Genomic DNA, 20,090 nt, shown 5'->3' with positions numbered 1-20,090 from the left:
CAGGGGGAGAGCGAGTAGGAGAGTTGAATAGATTTTGCGTCTTGAAGTTGTACGTAACTTTGAGGGCTGAGCTGTAAATTCGCGCCGCCTTCCCCTCGTCCCTCACCCCAAATGTTAGGGCAGCACAGGTAGTGACAAGTTTACGTTTAAGACTACTGATCTTTTTTAAAAGGTTGTAGTGCATTTGTCATTCATTATAAAGTGTGATTACAATTTGGAACTAGCCTCTACTTTGAAGAATTAGAAGATTAGCATTTACAACTTACCTGTAGGTTGACTTTAGGACAGACGTCTCTAAGAGTGAATGGGGGGCGGTTAGGAGGGGAAACTGAGGCAGAGAAAGTGAATACTTCCTTATAATCATATGATGTACAAAGTTATTGGAGATGGTTTTCTTTCCGAGATGTTCATATGTCTGTTTTGGGGAAAGAGTATTATAAAATGTGTAACATTTATGGAGTACAACTTCCTATGACAATCAGTTGTATTTTAACTATAACTCATAGACGCATATTTATTTCTTTTCAATAACACTGCTTGGAAATGTTCAATAAGGACAGTTTTGCCTTTCTTACCATTCTTTTTCTTAATTATTCATTAAATGTGTTTCCAAGGATGAATGTTTTCTTTAACTATGTTTGTGGTTTTGTATATTCAATGGCAGGAATGTGAAAATAGCTTTTGGAATTGAGTCCATTTGGGATTTTGAGACTAGAGTTCATCAGTACTTACTTACACGATGCCTTGAATTTGTTTGTCTGTGTCTATCCACATTTCTTCAAAACAGTCAGATGGAGTTTTTTCAAAAACTTAGCCGAACAGTACTTTCAGTGGCTCTGTCATTTTTGAGTAAATTTTATGTATATCACACAACCTTATGATCTTCCAAGGATGTGTACCTGTTTCCCCCTAGAGAACCTGATTTGTTTTGAAATTGATACTTTGAAAAAAGATTAATGTGGGCAAACTACATTGTTAATGTGTGAGAATGCTTTAAAGTTAATGATGTCATATGTACAGAGGTGGTTTTCCTTTTGAGGCAGCAGTTGGTCAGTACTTTTGATTTGTGGTTCAGTCAACACATCTTTATTAAGTACCTGTGCTGCCTGTAGTATGGCGTTCAGTTCAATCTACTGCTATGTGTGCTGGTTTCTAGGGTGTTTAACGCTTCCCATTAGTAGTTTATTACTGAAAATCTCAAGGTTTAGTTAAGGAAATCATTATGAATGTAGAACAAGTCTTTTTCTTTCAGTGGCAAATTCAGGGAGTCAGGGTTTTGGTCATAATTCTCTAAACAAAATTTGAGTCTTGAATTATTTCAGACTTATGTGATATTAACTTTATGCCTCTTTTGTTATAATTATACACAGCTATATATATATTTTAAAATAATTTAATGTATTTATTTTTGGCTGTGCTGAGTCTTCATTGCTATGCCAGCTTTTCTCTACTTGCGGCCAGCAGGGGCTACTCTCTAGTTGCGGTGTATGGGCTTTTCAATGTGGTGGCTTCTCTTCTTGCAGAGCATGGGCTCTAGGCATGCAGGCTTCAGTAGTTGTGGCACATGGGCTCAGTAGTTGTGGCTCCTGGGCTCTAGAGCACAGGTTCAGTACTTGTAGCTGTGGGCTTAATTGCTCCACCGCCTGTAGAATCTTCCTGTACCAGGGATGGAACCTGTGTCTCCTGCTTTGGCATGCAGATTCTTTACCACTGAGCCACCAAGGAAGCCCAAAGCTATATATTTTTATGAGAGATTATTTTTTGGGTCAAACAGATGTCATACTGGTTAGGCTTGAGGGAGAAAATGAATTACTGGTATAAATTGAAATCAGTATGGGTTTTGGAGAGTGTGTATTTTTTAATGCTAAGTAACTTCTGTGACTGAGTAGTTTAGGCTGTAACTAGATATTAAGTGACAATTTAGAGCCCTTTCTTTTTTTCATAACATTTCAGAAGTCTCTCTGAGCTAAAAAATAACAAGGGTTATGATGGTCAGCTATAAGCCAGATGTGACTCTCATTTTCTTTAGGGTTTGTTCCTTTTTAGCTGCCTGCCTGTTCCTCCCAGATGCTTCCTATCACCCCTCTTCCTGCCCCTGTTCCCTTTGCTGTTGGTGTCTGTTTCCGCATCAGTGAAATGGTTGGGGTAATCCTGCACTGCCTCACTGGGAAATAATTGATGATAGTAAAGTGCCTTGTGAAGGCGGAGTAAATGCCAATTTTTTTGAATGAGAATGATGTAGCCCCTTGCTCCATTTAAGGAAGGCCCAAATCCCAATTTTAGCTTGGGCTCGTAGAGTGTGGGGAGAGAGGGAGGGAGGAGGAAAATTGCACTTGAAAATTTACTGCCCCCCCCCTCGTTTTGGTTAATAGAAATGACTGTTGGAACTTTAGAAACAGGAACACTGAAGGGTGCAAAGGATCCTTTGCTGTTTGAGTCATTAGTCACCTCAGTTTTTTTTTTTTTTTTTTTTTTTGGCCAGGTTACTCTGTCTGTTCCTTTTTACGTTTATGCCAGGTGTGAATGGAAATCGGAGGTCATGTTCTCTTTTAGCTCATCTCCCTGGGAGTCACATTGTTCCTAGTAATATTCCGGGTTTTTAGGATATGTAAGATATGAATTAAGTGAACTCTGCTAACCATCAGCTAGTAGAGCCATGAGGGTATGGTATGAATATTGGTCTGGCATTACCAGGTATTTTGTAGTTTGGAGTGAGAAAATCAAATACCCTTAGGAATTTAAGGAACATTATTAATGTCTGAAAATTACTACATCCATCGTATCTTAGAATTTGAAGTGATGATTTTAGGAAGCAAAAGCCTGGACGTTTTGAAAACGGCAAATGTGGGTCAATTTGAAAGAAAAAGTTTACCCTTCCTTAGTTTGGGCTCTTAATCTTTATAATCCTTTTGTCTTGGGGAAATAAATGAGAGAAACCGCTGTTGTTTATTTTAGATTAAAATAGCTTGGCGTAATTTAGTGGCAGGTAAGTTTTCTAGGCTCTAACTAGTTTGGGCTTTGGTTACTCTTAAGAGTAGACATGTCTTTACTGTAGTGATAACATTTTTTAAGATACCAGAGGTGGCGGTTCTTAAAGCAGCCTAACTTCAGAAAATTAAAAAAAAAAAATTAAGATTTGAAATATGCATGTGCTGTTTGGTTTTCATGAGGAAGGCATTTTTGCTTATTTTGTCTTTATGTTGTCTAATATAAGTAATCCTTGGTTACTTTAGAAATAATAATACTAGTTATTTTTATGCTAAGTGACTTCTACTAAACATATATCCCTAAACTTTTCTCTTGCTTTCATTTTTTAGGCATGTGGTGGAAAGGTTTTAAAGAAATGAGAATATCTTACTGTGTTAACAGTGAAAGATTTGAGGTGCCTATAAGCAGTTTATATGATGGTGCTGTTCAGTTTAATTTCATATTCATCTGACATAGACTAGTGAATTTCTTATTTAACCAAGGAGTTAAAAAAAGAATATGCTTTGTATGAGTAAAGAGCTGGGAAACATTTGAAGGTAGAGAGCATTTGACTACCTACTACTTGTGACCTGTGTTTATGGCTGTGACTCTTCCTCTTCCTAAGTTTATAGGAGCAAATTGTTGTAAGAGCGGAAAGAGAGTGCCCACCTTTTATGGTAACGTGCCATTGTAAACTTCAGAAGGGACAGATATATTGCAATTCTAGGGCATATCTTGAGAACACTTTCTTTTCTTGGGAAAGTTGATGGAATTCTCTTTGCTTTTTGTGTTTAGAATACATATTGGATTTTTCTTGACCTCTGTTTCTCATAACGGTTAACTGGTGCTGAACTTCAGACAAACAGCTCTATTTGCTTGGGTAACTTGTAGCCTTGACATAGTCTTATAAGCAGATGTATTGACAAACTTCTTTTAGTTTTAAATTAAGCAGTGAGTGAATCACATGTTTCTTCAGTTTTCTTGCCTCCCTGAATACAGTTGTAAACTTGTGCCGTTTGCTGTGAAACTGCCTTTTTTTCCTTTTGAAAGATGTGAAGTATTATTTGGAATGTTTTCCAATATACTTTAAAGGTATTTGAAAGGTAATGATCATTATTCTCTTTGTTTTTTATTAATTTGGTAGACTTTGATAAACCTGTTCAAATGAACTACACTGTCTTTGATGGTTATTAAAAGAATTAAAATATAGTACTCAGTAATTTAAATACATTTGTATATTGCTTGGTTTTAGATTATAGACTCTTGAGATTTTTTTGTGTTGAGATTTTGAGAGATTGTAGAAATATTTAAATGGGTTGTTTACTGACACCTGCTTCGTGTTTGAAGTATGGTCAGGGATGTTTAGTTTTCTGGTCACTTCAGATTATGGTTTATTACTTGCTTTTCTGTAATCTGTTGTCTAGCAGGGATTGTTGCTGTCATCATTTCCATTATTTCTTGTAGGGCCAGTGTTAGAAACCATAAATCTAGACGTGATAATAGGAACAGGCTGTAACCTGACCCAATTCTTTTGTCACAATGTCCGCACTGAGAGCTGCCTGTAGTAAATTGACATGCCCGGCTATTAACTTCAGTCATCTGCAAATGTCTGTGGGCAGCAGGTCTTTGGGCAGTTAGCCTGTGGCTGTGCTTTAAAACCTTAGGAATTTACAACTATAAACTGGGATTTTGGCAGCCTTTTCATTTATCTGTTTTCTGACATGACATACTTTTTAACTAAATGCATAGATTTCATATATATATTGTTTTAAAATTATAGGGGATTAATTATTTAACTAGGAGACTTTAATTCTTTAGATAAATTAAAAATTCTTAAAAATAGTTGTTTTCTTCTTAAGTTTGCTTTGACACAGAAAAATAACTAATTTCTAATTCGTTGGGGTCAGACTTTACTAAAGCATAATTAAAACTGCTCCTCCAGGAAACTTGTTTTGATACATCTTCACTGCTAAAAACATTGATTTTGATTATTTACAATTCAGAGATGGAATTTTATTTTTAAAGGTAATTGAAGCCTTAGAATTGAGGTTTTTTCCTGATTAATTTGATAAATATATCAGAAAATGGGAAATTGGATTACTGAGTAAATCGAGTAGGTGCTTGTAAAATCTTAAAGTGATGAATCATGTCCAGTTCAACAAGTTATGCTGTGCAATGGATATCCTACAGTTGTCTCTCTGTATCCATGGGGTGTTGGTATCAGGACCCCCTCAGATATCAAAACCTACGGGTGCTCAAGTACCTTATAAAATGGGTTAGCACAGTTAGTCCTCTGTATCCATGGGTTCTGCATCTGTGGATACCAAGGATCAACTGTATACACTTTTTGAAGCTGTATCAAGGTAATCATCTTAGCAGGAACAAATTTTTAGTTAAAAGAGCCAGCTTCTCTTTGTCAGTAGAAAAATATATAGCTATAATATATTTCAATTAAGTCAGTAAGTGCTTTTGCATTTAGGTATAAATGTGTAGTACTTCTTGAAATCAAAATAATAAACTTTTCATGTCAAAATGAAAAACTTAAAGGTGTTGTTTTATGCAGTTAATTTAGACTCCCTGTTATCTTGCATATTGACTGAGCAATAAAGAACTTTTGCATTTGTGTTTCAAGTTTGAAAACAGTATCTTTATAACAAGGTAGACTTAGCAGCAGCAGCAGCAGACTAAAAAGGAAAAAGGGTTCTACCTGTGCTATTTCATTAGTAGTTTGTGGTGACTTATGTGTGTATGTAACTTTGACCACCTATTTCAACCTTTTCTTTAAAACCACCAGCAACTGTATGTTCAAGGTTTTTAGCCTTGAAACTTCTTATACTTTTGATTATGCTCAAGGGGATATATGAAATATTTTTGCCACTAAATTATTTTGTGTGTAGGTTTTGTGTCTTTTCTCTCTTTTTTGTGAATATTGGTTTAAGGCACATGTTTTAGTTCAACTGTTATGTAGTTGGAATTTATAAACTGAATTCTGTTACAGCATAGTACACATAGTTCTTCTCCTTGGAAAAATACTTATAATAACAACATTTGTATTGGGGCCTGTCTTTTTGAGACTTCAAACATTTTAGAAATCAAATTCAGAGTAAAAAAAAAAATGAAGATCTATCAGATGTTGGAAAGGAGAAAGTTGTGGGAGTGGGGGACTGTCTCAGATCCCACAGAATTTTATCCTTGGCCCATTGATTTAGACTCTAAGATATAGAGTAGACATTGCAGGAGAGAATGGAGAACAAGGACAGCCAAAAGAAAATCTCACCAAAAATTTTTTTAAAAACTACAATATTCTAGGACTATATGGTTTAGATATAAGTATACTGTAGCACAACAGATTTACTAATTTAGCAAACATTTTGGGGGCCCTACTTTGTGATAGACCTGGTGGATAGATATTACAGAATACAAAAGTGAACCAGAGTAGGTTTCTAGTAAGGTACCACGCATTTAGCAGGAGCTCAGTAAGTGACAGCTCTTAGTAATTATTATTACCACTGCCAGCACCACCATCAGTAGACCCCAGGGACCATAATCTTCATTTCTTTCCTGTCTTCAAGGATACATTCTGTGCAGGGTGTCTGTCTCCTTACTTCTCCCTTGTAAAGCACAAACAGTGTTTGGAGCTCTGTCTTTTGTTTTGGTGTCTGACACACCTAGATTTGAATCGTTTTTCTTTCACTACTTTCTTTCTAAGCTTCAAGAATCAACAGAACTTGGTAACTGATAAGATATTGGACAGAGGAGTAGGGTACTCAAAGATGACTTCTAATTCAAAAAGATTGGTAGTTTGTAATGTCTAGAGTAGGCAACAGAGGGAGAGAAACTCATTTTGGAGGGCAAAATAGTTTGATTTTGTTCGTTTGTTGCTTTTTTTTGGCCATGCCATGCAACTTGCCGGATATTAGTTGCCCAACCAGGGCTGGAACCTGGGCCCTCTTCAGTGGAAGCTGAGAGTCCTAACCACTGGACCTCCATGTATCTCCTGAATTTGATTTTTAGAAGTATGTTGTGTTTGACGTTGTGAGGCATTCAGAGTGATGTTCACTTGGCTAGAGTAGACAGTTTGGAGAGAGGTTGGGATGAGAGGTTTTAATATAGGAGTTATCCACATAGAAATTTGCATGAACCATGAAATAGAATGAGATTCTAGATTCTAAAAGTTTCTAGAATGTAGAGAAAGACACTGAGTGACTAGAGAAGATTAAAGGCTAGGACAGCGAGAGGAAGTAGACACAGAGGGATAATAGATGTAGGACAACCAGGGAATAAATAACACGTGGGGCTCAAAGAGGAGAGGTGTCTGGGATGAGGGTTGATGGATCTATCACAGAGGGCTCCTAAAGTGTCAAGGAGAAGTACGTCTCAATGCTGAAATAGGGTTTGATGTCTGGGAGGTAACTGGGGCCTTGGAAAGCAGTTTTAGAAGAGGAAACGTAGAGGCCAGATCACAGAAAGTAAGGGAACCCAGCAACTCTGTATTATGGATGTTATCATTATATGTATTGCCGAAACTCTGGTCATCAGGAAAGATTACTTTGGTAAAGATATAGTTGAGGATCTTTTCTACACCTATAAAAATTCAGTGTTGTCTCTTTTTAAGGTCACAACTCTTTCAAAAAATCTGGATCTTAATATGTGTCAAATGGGAGGTTGAATGAACAGGTGAATAATGAATGCTTAAATTTGGAGGTTATCCCCACCTTTGGGGCTTCTGTTTGCACATATGGCAGCAAACTTTGCTGTTACTGAGGGAACACATTTAGTTTTTCACCTTTGCATCTGTATTTTGTTTATGTTCTCTCAGGTTGAGATTCTGTAATTCCATCCATTTTAGAACATCTGACTCTTAGCCTAATTTTAAAGTGCCCTGGGAAATTTCCTGCTAGTCACACTTGTTTAGTTCCTGTCCTTGTCAAAATGTTATCCTTTATTGACTGTTCAGATGGTGGTCTCTAATTAGAGACTCAAGGTGTATTACCTCTTTTTCAAAATAAAACACAAGGGAAAGGCTAAAAGAAAAAAACACAAACAAATAATGGAAGAGCCCTGTAATCTTAGAATTATGGACCCATTAACTTGCTAAATAGTTCTTTAAAATGGTCTTTTTTAAAAAAAAATTATAGCATTTTCTCCAGAATCAGATAAGGGCAATAGGAGTTTTAGGTTGAATAATTCCACTTTAATCATTGTTTCGCATTGTTTAATCATACTAAGAAAATGATTTAAAGCAGTGTAAGACTTTTAAAGCATTTTTGATTTATTATCAGCTCTTAATTCTGTTACAAGATATAATTTGCAAAACAAATGGTTTTGTAAAAGACCCCTGCCCCCCACTATCTATCCTTGTTCAAAGCCAGCTAGGTACAACTGCTAGATTTAATGTAATTGTGGTCTTTAGTAAAGGAAATGCCAGTGTCAGATACTATAACCTAGTACTTTTTTTGGCTTATATTTGAATTTTTTTTTTTAATGGCACGACGTTGCTCCTTATATGCATTTAGTGAAACAACTTCTCTTAGTTCTGGCAAAAGTAAAACAAAACTAATTTTTTTTCTCACTAAAATTTTCTCTCCCATGTAACATGGAGAACTACTTTGGGGGTCTTATTTTTTTTTTTAAAGTGCTGAGGCAGTTCAAAGTATATTGAGAGCAAAGTTAAGCTTTTCTGCAGTTTCTTCTAAAGACTGCCACTGTGGAAATGAGGTATGTCTTTAGTTTTGAAAGAACATCAGGGTCCTAATATTTTCCAGAAAGATAACAGCTGTGCTATATTGCATATCTGGTATATAAGTCATGTGTTCTAACTCCACAGTATCTTTGAGGTGTTCTAAAGATTCAGCTGTGAAGTGATGCGATCCAGTGTTTACCAAAAGAACGTGATGCAGTCCTCTAACTTCTATAATGTCTGTCCTATTGTATCTGAAAGACATAAGTGAATTACATTATAATGTTGGGGGCATTTTAAGAGGGACAATACAACCTGTTTTTTCTCAAATTACTTAGTCAAAGATACTTTCTATTAAATTAGCCAATATTCCTTTACATCAAAATCTATACAGAGTTCTCCTAGTATTCAGTGCTAGGCAAGTGCTTGTCTTTCCCATTCAGTTTTGTGTATATGTTTATCTTGAAGTGAGACTTTTGTAGACCAGAGAGAAATTAATCATTATATGTGATTTCCTACCCCCCTTTTACCTATCTGTGTTCTAATTTTTAAGAGAGTTGATGAATGTGTGAAAAAAAAGGAAAACAAATCCCCAAACCATTCTAGCTTCTAGTAGTTCATAAAGGCTGTTTTAGTTCACAAAAAACCTAAAGCTGTTTTTAATACTCACCAACCCCACTTTGGCCACCTCATGTGAAGAATTGACTCATTGGAAAAGACTCTGATGCTGGGAGGGATTGGGGGCAGGAGGAGAAGGGGACGACAGAGGATGAGATGGCTGGATGGCATCACTGACTCGATGGACGTGAGTCTCAGTGAACTCCCGGAGTTGGTGATGGACAGGGAGGCCTGGCGTGATATGATTCATGGGGTCGCAAAGAGTCGGACACGACTGAGCGACTGAACTGAACTGAACCGAACCCTAAAGGAAATAATACATTCATGAATAATTATACCTCAGAGTCATCCAATATGGAGTGACATCAAGATTTTTTGACTCCAGCTAGAATGTAAAGGCTTTCTGATAGTGCTAGCTGGGAGATGGTGGCTGCTTTGTTTGGTAATTATATGTCTGACTATTATGTATATGTATATTTATTAGTTTAATTTAAAAGTATCTTAAACTTAACATTTTAGTTTATACTTTGAAAGTGAATAAGTAATTCTCAGGAATCAAAGTAGGAATATAGGTTCATTTTACAGCATAATTGTTGTTGTGTTAATGCTAAAACTCATTCATCTTGGGGAGTTTTAATTAGGACAGATGGGATGGGATAGAAAACAGTCTTTGAGTTTCCAGTTGTTCAGGATACTATGCTAGATACTCTACCTGCACTATCTCATTTAATTTCATGACTGCATTTAATTTCATGGCCACAGTACAAAGTGTAGATGGTAATGGTCTTAATTTATACATGGGAAAACCAAGACTCAGGGAGATGAAGTAATTTGTAATGGCTTTGAGCACTAGAAGTAATATTTCTGTGTAATTGTTATGGCTACCAGTAACCATCACAGTAATGACATTATTTATTAAAACTTGTGTGATAAGCCAGGCATTTAGGGATTATTAAAAAAGAAAAAAATAACTGACAGGGTACATTCTCCTGCAAATGAGAATAACTTTCTCTGGTTATTTAATATATACTATGGTAAGAATTCAAATCATACGTAAAAATATAAGGAAGAAAATAAAGTTCACCTAAAATCTCACCACCCTATGATGCACAAAAGGAGGATCACCAAAATATTTTTGCATTACCTTATGTAAACTTATGCAAAATTTTATACAAATAGAATTATATCACACAAAATACATTTATAATGCCTCCACACATACCATCATCTTATCTTTACCTTCCCAAGTAAGCCTTAACAACAGCCTAGTATATGTCCTATGTTTCTCTCCATGCTTAAATAACTTCAATCTGTTATTCATGTAATCCTGTAGAGACCTATGTATACACTTAGAGTGAGATTTTAGTTACTATTAGAACGTTTGAGTACTTCTTTTTAGGTGCAAGTCTTTGTGCTAGTTGTGGGAGAACTACAAGGAAGAGTAAGTGATTCTCAATCACTTTGTAGTGTGTGAGGAGAGGTGAGCAGGTAAACATACAAGACTTGCTTTGATATCTGCTAAACGTTGGTTGGAAACACAGCCTGGGAGCCCTGCAGGGGAGCTCCCAGAGGGCAGAGGTCTTGCCTTGTTGATTCTGATGGGCATAAACCCTTGCTTGACCCATGGGATTATGGGTACATGTCTGTAAATAAAAGCATGTGTTTAAAACAAAAAAGATTATTCTGTTTACAGGTCTAAATGGATTGGCTTTTGTAGTTTGAGAGTCCAGTAGAGAAATAGTTGGTATATTTGTTTCTTTGCAATGGAATTATCCATTTTCCCATCAGAGAGTTTAATTATTTTTCTTTTAAAGTTTGGGAATTTTTATAACAAGGAGGACACTGTAATACTTTGTTGTACAGTTTAGTGTGTATAGTGCAAGGCCCTTTGAAGTTTAAGATAGTTTAAGTAGTTAGTGATACTTTCTAACACAGAAATCCTTATTTGCTCAAAAGTAAGCTTAAGCATTCACTTTGATTGTACATTTGATGCATAAATTGAGAATTTATACATTTGCATATGCCAAGTATTGAACTTGGGGAGAGTAAGAAATAAAGTAAGTCTCCAATGAGATGATTGACTTTCAACATGTTTGAAAGGAAATAATGTTTTATTAAAGGTTGGTGAATATTCACTCAGGTGTTCAGTTTGCCTAGCACTGTTCTAGATGCTGTGATTATATATATAAAGGAAATAAAACAGGGCAGGATCATAGTCTCTTAAGGGGAAAACTATTTCATTTAACATTGAAATGAACATGGAAGCTATGTGGCTCGAGGGAAAGCAGTAAAGGCTGTTTATAATGAAGAAGAGTGTTTAGGGTAAATGATTTTGATTTTATCGTGACCCTGAAAGAATCCTTAAATTACTGCGATGGACACAAGCTCACTTTTGATGTCTTCTTAACAACTGAGTGAACTTTAACACCATAATGACTGAAAAGGAAGGTTTATTGAGTCACTGACTCATTTCCTAAAGAGTTTGGGTTCTTTTTGTATGTTGAAGTCTTTATTTGACATGACTTTGGACTTCACAGGAGGATAGGTCTGCTCATTGGTGCTGAATGACCATGATAATTGAAAAGGAAATGTTTCTAAACTCTAATAAAAGAGTTGGTTTTATTTAATATGGCTAATCTCAAACTAAAGGGGTCTGGAATTCTTCCTGTTTTTATCTAGGGATAAGTAGAATATTTTATTCTTTGATGTGTGGTTCTGCTTCTAAAGTAAGTGCTTTGGATTCCAAAACATTAGTTTTAAAGTTAAGAATATTTACGTTGTGTTTAGCTCTAAGAAGGTTCTATTTTAATAGAAATACTTGTTTTCTATTATCATCAGCAATGAATGAGTTCCAGTTCTTCATCTTTACCAACATTTGGTAGTGTCAGTCTTTTTAATTTTAACCATTTATGGGGTGATATATCATTGTGGCTTTAACTTGTGCTTCCCTGAATACTGATGATTTTAAACATTTTTTTCACATGCTAGTTGGCCATTTGTGTATCTTTAGCGAAGAGATTGTCCAAATCTTTTGCCAATTATGCTTTTATTGGGCTCTGTTTGCCTTTTTAAAATTGAGTTGTCAGTTTTTTGTATGTTCTGGATGCAGATCTTTTATCAGATCTGTGTTTTGCAAACATTTTTTTCCGTTCTGTAGTTTATCTTTTTATTTTCTTAATAGTGTCATTTGAAGAGCAGTTGTTAGTTTTGATGAAGTCCAATTTATCAATTATTTGTTTTATACATTGTGCTTTTTGTGTCATATCTAAGAAATCATTGTCTAATTCAAAATTACAGTATTTCTGTGTTTTCCTCTAGATATTTTATAGTTTCAGGCTTTATGTTTAGATTTATGAACTGTCTCAAGGTAATTTTTGTTTATTGTGGGTGAAGCATTATTTTCTTTTTTGTTGTTTTTAATTGAAGTATAGTTGATTTACAGTGTTGTGCCAATCTCTACTGTACAGCAAAGTGACTCACTTATAAACATACATTCTTTTTTGTGTGCTTTTCCATTATGGTTTATCATAGGTTATTGAATATAGTTCCCTGTGCTACACAGTAGGACCTTATTGTTTATCCATCCTATATATAGTAGTTTACATCTGCTAATCCTACTTTTCCAGTTCTTCCTTCTTCTGCCCCCCTCTCCCTTGGCAACCACAAGTCTGTTCTCTATGTGAGTCTGTTTCTGTTTTGTAGATAGATTCATTTGTGCCATATTTTATCTTATTTATTTTTGATTTTATTATTATTTTTTGCAATCTTTATGTTTAATTGTAGGATAATTGGTTTACAATATTGTGTTGGTTTCTGCCATACATTGACATGAATCAGCCACAGGTATACATATGTCCCCTCCCTCTTGAACCCATCTCCCACCCCATCCCACCTCTCTAAGTTGTCACAGAGCACTGAGTTTGAGCTCCCTCTGTCATATAGCAATTTCCCACTGGTTGTCTGTTTTACATACGATAATGTACATGTTTCAGTGCTGTTTTCTCCATTCGTCCTACTCTCTTCTTCCCCCACTGTGTCTACCAATCTGTTCTCCATGTCTGCATATCCATTACTGCCCTGCAGATAAGTTCATCAGTACCATCCTTCTAGATTCCATATATATGCATTAATATATGATATTTGTTGTTCTCTGACTTACCTCACTCTGCATAACAGACTCTATGTTCATCCACCTCATTAGAACTGACTCAAATGCATTCCTTTTAATGGCTGAGTAATATTCCATTGTATATATGTACAACTTCTTTATCCATTCATCTATTGGTGAACATCTAGGTTGCTTCCATGTCCTAGCTGTTGTAAATAGTACTGCAGTGAGCTTTGGGATACATGTGTCTTTTTCACTTATGATTTCCTCAAGGAATATGCCCAGTAGTAGAATTATTGGATCATATGGTGGTTTTATTCCTAATTTTTTAAGGCATCTCCATACTGTTCTCCATAGTGGCTGTATCAGTTTACATTCCCTCCAACAGTGCAACAGCATTCCCTTTTCTCCACACCCTCTCCAGAATTTATTGTTTCTAGATTTTTTGATGATGGCCATTCTAACTAGTGTGAGGCAATACCTCATTTTAGTTTTGATTTGCATTTCTCTAATAATGAGCCATGTTGAGCATATTTTCATGTATTTTTTAGTCATCTGTATGTCTTCTTTGGAGAAATGTCTGTTTAGGTCTTCTGACCACTTTTTTATTGGGTTGTTTGTTTTTCTGGTATTGAGCTGATGATTCCTTTTTTTTTTTTTTAATTTAGTTTTTAATTGGAGGAAACTTTCTTTATAATCCTGTGTTGGTTTCTGCCATACAACAGCACAAATAAGCCCTAATTATACATGTATCACTTTCCTCTTGAGCCTCCCTCCTCTTCCTTCCCCCTTTGCCATATTTTAGATTCCACATACAGGTGATAGCATATGGTATTTGTTCTTCTCTTTCTTACTTCAATTATTATGATCATCTCTACTTGCATCCATGTCACTGCAAGTTGGCATTATTTTGTTCTTATCATTTGGTAATTTTATTTTTAGTTATCTGAGAAATCTCCATATTGTTCTCCATAGTGGCTGCACCAACTTAACATTCCCACCAACAGTGTAGGGGAGGATCCCTTTTCTCCACACCCTCTCCAGCATTTGTTATTTGTAGACTTTTTAATGATGGTCATTTTAACCAGTGTGGTTTTGATTTGCATTGTACTTTTCATTTGCATTTCTCTGATAATTAGTATTGTTGAGCATATTTTCATGTGCCTACTGCCCATCTATATGTCTTCTTTGGAGAAATGTCTATTAAGATCTTCTGCCTATATTTTGATTTTTTTTTCTGTTGTTGTTCAGTTGTATGAGCTGTTTGTGTATCAGTTCAGTTCAGTCGCTCAGTCATGTCCAACTCTCTGCAACCCCATGGACTGCAGCATGCCAGGTTTCCCTGTCCATCACCAACTCTCGGAGTTTACTCAAACTCATGTCCATTTAGTCAGTGGTGCCATCCAACCATCTCCTCCTCTCTCGTCCCCTTCTCCTCCTGCCTTCAATATTTCCCAGCATCAGGGTCTTTTCAGATGAGTCAGTTCTCATCAGGTGGCCAAAGTACTGGAGTTTCAGCTTCAGCATCAGTCCTTCCAGTGAATATTCAGGACTGATTTCCTTTAGGATGGACTGGTTGAATCTCCTTGCAGTCCAAGGAACTCTTAAGAGTATTCTCCAACACCACAGTTCAAAAGCATCAATTCTTCAATGCTAAGCTTTCTTTCTAGTTGAACTCTCACATCCATACATGACTACTGGAAAAACCATAGCTTTGACTAGACAGACCTTTGTTGGCAAAATAATGTCTCTGCTTTTTAATATGCTATCTAGGTTGGTCATAACTTTTCTTCTAAGGAGCAAACGTCTTTTCATTTCATGGCTGCAGTCACCATCTGCAGTGATTTTGGAGCCCCCCCCCCAAAAAAAAATAGTCTGTCACTGTTTCCATTGTTTCCCCATCCATGAAGTGATGGGACCAGATGCCATGATCTTTGTTTTTTGAATGTTGAGTTTTAAGCCAACTTTTTCACTCTCCTCTTTCACTTTCATCAAGAGGCTCTTTAGTTCTTCTTCACTTTCTGCCATAAGGGTCATGTCATCTGCATATCTGAGGTTATTGCTATTTCTCCTGGCAATCTTCTTTCTAGGTTGTGCTTCATCCAGCCTGGCATTTCTCAGCATATAAGTTAACTAAGCAGGGTGACAATACACAGCCTTGACGTATTCCTTTTCCTATTTGGAACCAGTCTGTTGTTCCATGTCCAGTTCTAACTGTTGCTTCTTGACCTGCATACAGATTTCTCAGGAGGCAGGCCAGGTGGACTGGTATTCCCACCTCTTTAAGAATTTTCCATAGCCTTTGCCTGTGTGTTTGTGTATACTTTGGAGATTAAGCCCTTGCCTGTTGCATCTCTTTTTTTTTTTCTTTGTATGTAGACTAGTTCCAGCACCACTTGTTGAAAAAACAAAAACAAAAACCCAAAACCATCCTTTCTCCACTGAATTACCTTGACACTTTGTTGAAAATCTGTTGATGATATGTGTGTGAACCTTTCAGGACTCTGTTCTATCCATTGATCTATATATCTGCCCTTATGCCAATACTGTGCCATCTTGATTACACAGTATGCTAATAAGTGGTTTCAGTCGTGTCTGACTTTTTGCTACCCTGTAGACTGTAGCCTGCTGGGCTCCTCTGTCCATGGGCTTCTCCAGGCAAGAATGCTGGAGTGGGGCTTTTTCGCTCGAGGACCGCGCCCCGCGCAAGTGCCCGCCTGCGAGACCCGCCCAAGCGCGCACGAAGTCATACGGAAGCGTCTCCTAATCGATGGAGATGGTGCTGGAGATGATCGGAGAATTAATCTGCTGGTGAAAAGTTTCATTAAATGGTGCACCTCAGGATCTCAGGAAGAAGGATACAGCCAGTACCAACGTATGCTGAGCACGCTGTCCCAATGTGAATTTTCAATGGGCAAAACTTTGCTAGTATATGATATGAATCTCAGAGAAATGGAAAATTATGAAAAAATTTACAAAGAGATAGAATGTAGCATTGCTGGAGCCCATGAAAAAATTGCTGAGTGCAAAAAGCAAATTCTTCAAGCAAAACGAATACGAAAAAATCGGCAAGAATATGATGCACTGGCAAAAGTGATCCAGCATCATCCAGACAGGCATGAGACATTAAAAGAACTAGAGGCTCTGGGAAAAGAATTAGAACATCTTTCACATATTAAAGAAAGTGTTGAAGATAAGCTGGAATTGAGAAGGAAACAGTTTCATGTTCTTCTTAGTACCATCCATGAACTTCAGCAAACACTGGAAAATGATGAAAAGCTGTCAGAGGTAGAAGAAGCTCAAGAAGCAAGCATGGAAACTGATCCTAAACCATAGACCAAGTAATCACTCTCCATCCCCAAGAATGTTGAAGTAGCAATGTGATCTCAGTGTGTTTAGAATTTGTTGTGCTCTCGAGATATGTAAAGTTTTGGCAGTGAACTATTTTGCTTTTAAATGTTAATGCAGAGTTCATTCATATTTCTTCACACAAAGGAAGATGACTTCATTATATATTTGCTTTTACTGAAATGTCTTTTTTGTATTTAAAAGGTGGGAAGCAACATCCAAAATAAATGTTGAATAAAATGTTTTTAAGCCAAAAAAAAAAAAAAAAAAAAAAAAAAAAAAAAAAAAAAAAGAATGCTGGAGTGGGTTGCCATTTCCTTCTCCAGGGGATCTTCCTAACCCAGGGATAGAACCCTTGTCTCTTATGTCTCCTGTATTGGCAGGTGGGTACATTACCAGTAGTGCCTGATTGGGAATGGGAACTAGTAATGGGAACTTGTAATGGGAAGCCTGATTATACTGTACCTATGGATAAACAAAATTTAATTGTGATTAAATCCAGTTTATCTTAGGATTAGTGCATTTTAAAGCCTATTCAAGAAATCTTCCAGCTTGTGAACATGGTTTAGTTCAGTCGCTCAGTCATGTCTGACTCTTTGTGACTCCATGGACTGCAGCACTCCAGGCCTCCCTGTCCATCACCAACTCACGGAGTTTACCCAAACTCATGTCCATTGAGTCAGTGATGCCATCCAACCATCTCATCCTCTGTTGTCCCCTTCTCCTCCTGCCCTCAATCTTTCCCAGCATCAGGGTCTTTTCAAATGAGTCAGCTCTTTGCATGAGGTGGCCTAAGTATTGAAATTTCAGCTTCAACATCAGTCCTTCCAGTGAACACTCAGGACTGATCTCCTTTAGGATGGATTGGTTGGATCTCCTTGCAGTCCAAGGGACTCTCAAGAGTCTTCTCCAATACCACAGTTCAAAAGCATCAATTCTTCAGCACTCAGCTTTCTTTATAGTCCAACTCTCACATCTATACATGACCACGGAAAAACCATAGTCTTGACTAGATGGACCTTTGTTGGCAAAGTAATGTCTCTGCTTTTTAATATGCTGCCTAGGTTGGTCATAACTTTCCTTCCGAGGAGTAAGCATCATTTAATTTCATGGCTGCAGTCACCATCTGCAGTGATTTTGGAGCCCAGAAAAATAAAGCCTGCCACTGTTTCCCAATCTATCTGCCATGAAGTGATGGGACTGGATGCCATGATCTTCGTTTTCTGAATGTTGAGCTTTAAGCCAACTTTTTCACTCTCCTCTTTCACTTTCATCAAGAGGCTCTTTAGTTCTTCACTTTCTGCCATAAGGGTGGTGTCATCTGCATATCTGAGGTTATTGCTAGTTCTCCCGGCAGTCTTGATTCCAATTTGTGCTTCTTCCAGCCCAGCATGTCTCATGATGTACTCTGCATATAAGTTAACTAAGCAGGGTGACAATATACAGCCTTGACATACTCCTTTTCCTATTTGGAACCAGTCTGTTGTTCCATGTCCGGTTCTAACTGTTGCTTCTTGACGTGCATACAGATTTCTCAAGAGACAGGTCATATGGTCTGGGATTCCCATCTGTTTCAGAATTTTCCACAGTTTATTGTGATCCACAGAGTCAAAGGCTTTGGCATAGTCAATAAAGCAGAAATAGATGTTTTTCTGGAACTCTCTTGCTTTGTTGATGATCCCCCGGTTGTTGGCAATTTGATCTCTGGTTCCTCTGACATGGTACATGTCTTCAGGAAAAGTATATATAAAGGAGTGTATATGTGTGTATCACTGAGTCACTTTGCTATACTGCAGAAATTAACAAATACTGTAAATCAACTATGCCTCAATTAAGATAAAGGGGGGGGGAAGAAGATACAAAAAATATTTGTTTTTAATTATTTCTAAACACATAATTTTACCTTCTAAGATTTACAAAATCACTCAACTAATGGGAACAGTTGATACCAGTTGGGATTAAGAACTCACTTATGGAGATTTTAGAGAAGAACGTAGGAACCTGGGTTTATCTTCTGTGTGTGATTCATCCCTCAGTTTTTTGAACTAAATCCTTTGTGTAGTAATGGGATTTACTTTAATGTAATTCACAAGTTTTTGCTTTCTGACTAGAGTTGGTTAACTTCCTTTGGTCCCTACCTGGATTGTGGCTCATCTCCCTTTACTTTCTGCTCCAATTCAGCACACTTTATATTTTTCACTTTTTCTTTTTCGCTGTTAGGCTGTAGTCCTTAATTGACAGTATCCTCCACAGTGGTATCAAATATCAAGTCCATTTAATTATTTCAGTCTGACTTTCGGAGGGGCGATCTGGGAGGGAAAGGTAATACTTTGCAAGTTGTCTGTGTATGCTTGGCTCCTGGGAGACTGTAGAGGGAGATGAGAGCCCAGAAGGAACTGGAGCAGCTCCAGCATTTCATAATCAAGTAGACCAGGCAGGATCTTCTTTAGTGTTCACTCATTTTGTACCCTCAATCTGAAATTCCTCTCTGTCTTCTCTGCTCATTTTAGTGTTCGCCTTTAAAGAACCAGTTTACACACCTCTGAGAAGCCTTCTTTTATTGATATATTCTCAGTTAATAGTACCTTCTACCTTCCTGAAGAGCATGTGTATTGTCTTGCTTTTTTTGATAACTATTTGTTAATATGTCTTTCCCACTAGATTTATAGCTCTTTTGTAGTAGATTGTGTATCTTCTATCCAAACAGCATCAAGCATATAACAAGAATTCTGTAAATATGTTTATATAAATAACCAGATCACACCTGCAAAAAGATGGTGGTAATGTAGAAAGGAACAAGAAAGGCTTCAAGAAGGAGCTTGCATTTATGTTGGGCATTAAAGGATGGATAGGATTTCCAGAAGCAGAAGAGGAGGAAAGGGTGTCCCATGTAGATAGAATAACATGATGAGTTTTGGGCTAGGCCACAGGATAGCTATAGATAGTAGATGTCAGGTGGCTTTGAAATTATGAGGGGCTTTAAATATGTCCCAACAAAGATTTGTTCAATTCAGTAGTCAATGAGATTACTAACGTAGGAGGGTAATTTGGGCAGAAAACAGTTCAGACAATGTATGACATTGTGTGCTGGGTAGTTTGGGGGTGGGGGTAGACCCTTGTGATAAGACCAGTTAGGGTGCTATGGTATTAGACCAGGCAGGAGCTAATGAGGGTGTAAACCAGTTAATGGCTTCCCACTTCCCTGGTGGCTCAGCAGTAAAGAATCCACCTGCAATGCAGGAGACTCTGGTTCGATACCTGGGTTGAGAAGATCCCCTGGAGAAAGAAATGGCAACCCATTCCAGTATTCTTACCTGGGAAATCCCATGCCTGGTGGGTTACAGTTCGTGGGGTCACTAAAGAGTCAGA

General features: G+C 37.1%; 1 protein-coding gene and 1 pseudogene across 2 annotated transcripts in view; both read left to right on the top strand.

The window, feature by feature from the left end:
* The window catches only part of SCML2 (Scm polycomb group protein like 2), a 113,598-nt gene that overhangs the window by 1,407 nt on the left and 92,101 nt on the right, over window positions 1-20,090 (top strand). The window lies entirely within an intron of this gene.
* LOC138930163 (THO complex subunit 7 homolog pseudogene) lies at window positions 16,056-16,961 on the top strand (annotated as a pseudogene).

Source organism: Ovis canadensis, chromosome X (assembly GCF_042477335.2).
Source record: "Ovis canadensis isolate MfBH-ARS-UI-01 breed Bighorn chromosome X, ARS-UI_OviCan_v2, whole genome shotgun sequence".
Lineage (NCBI taxonomy): Eukaryota > Metazoa > Chordata > Mammalia > Artiodactyla > Bovidae > Ovis > Ovis canadensis.
Note: the sequence above shows the minus strand (reverse complement) of the source record. Positions and strands in the feature narration are given on the sequence as shown.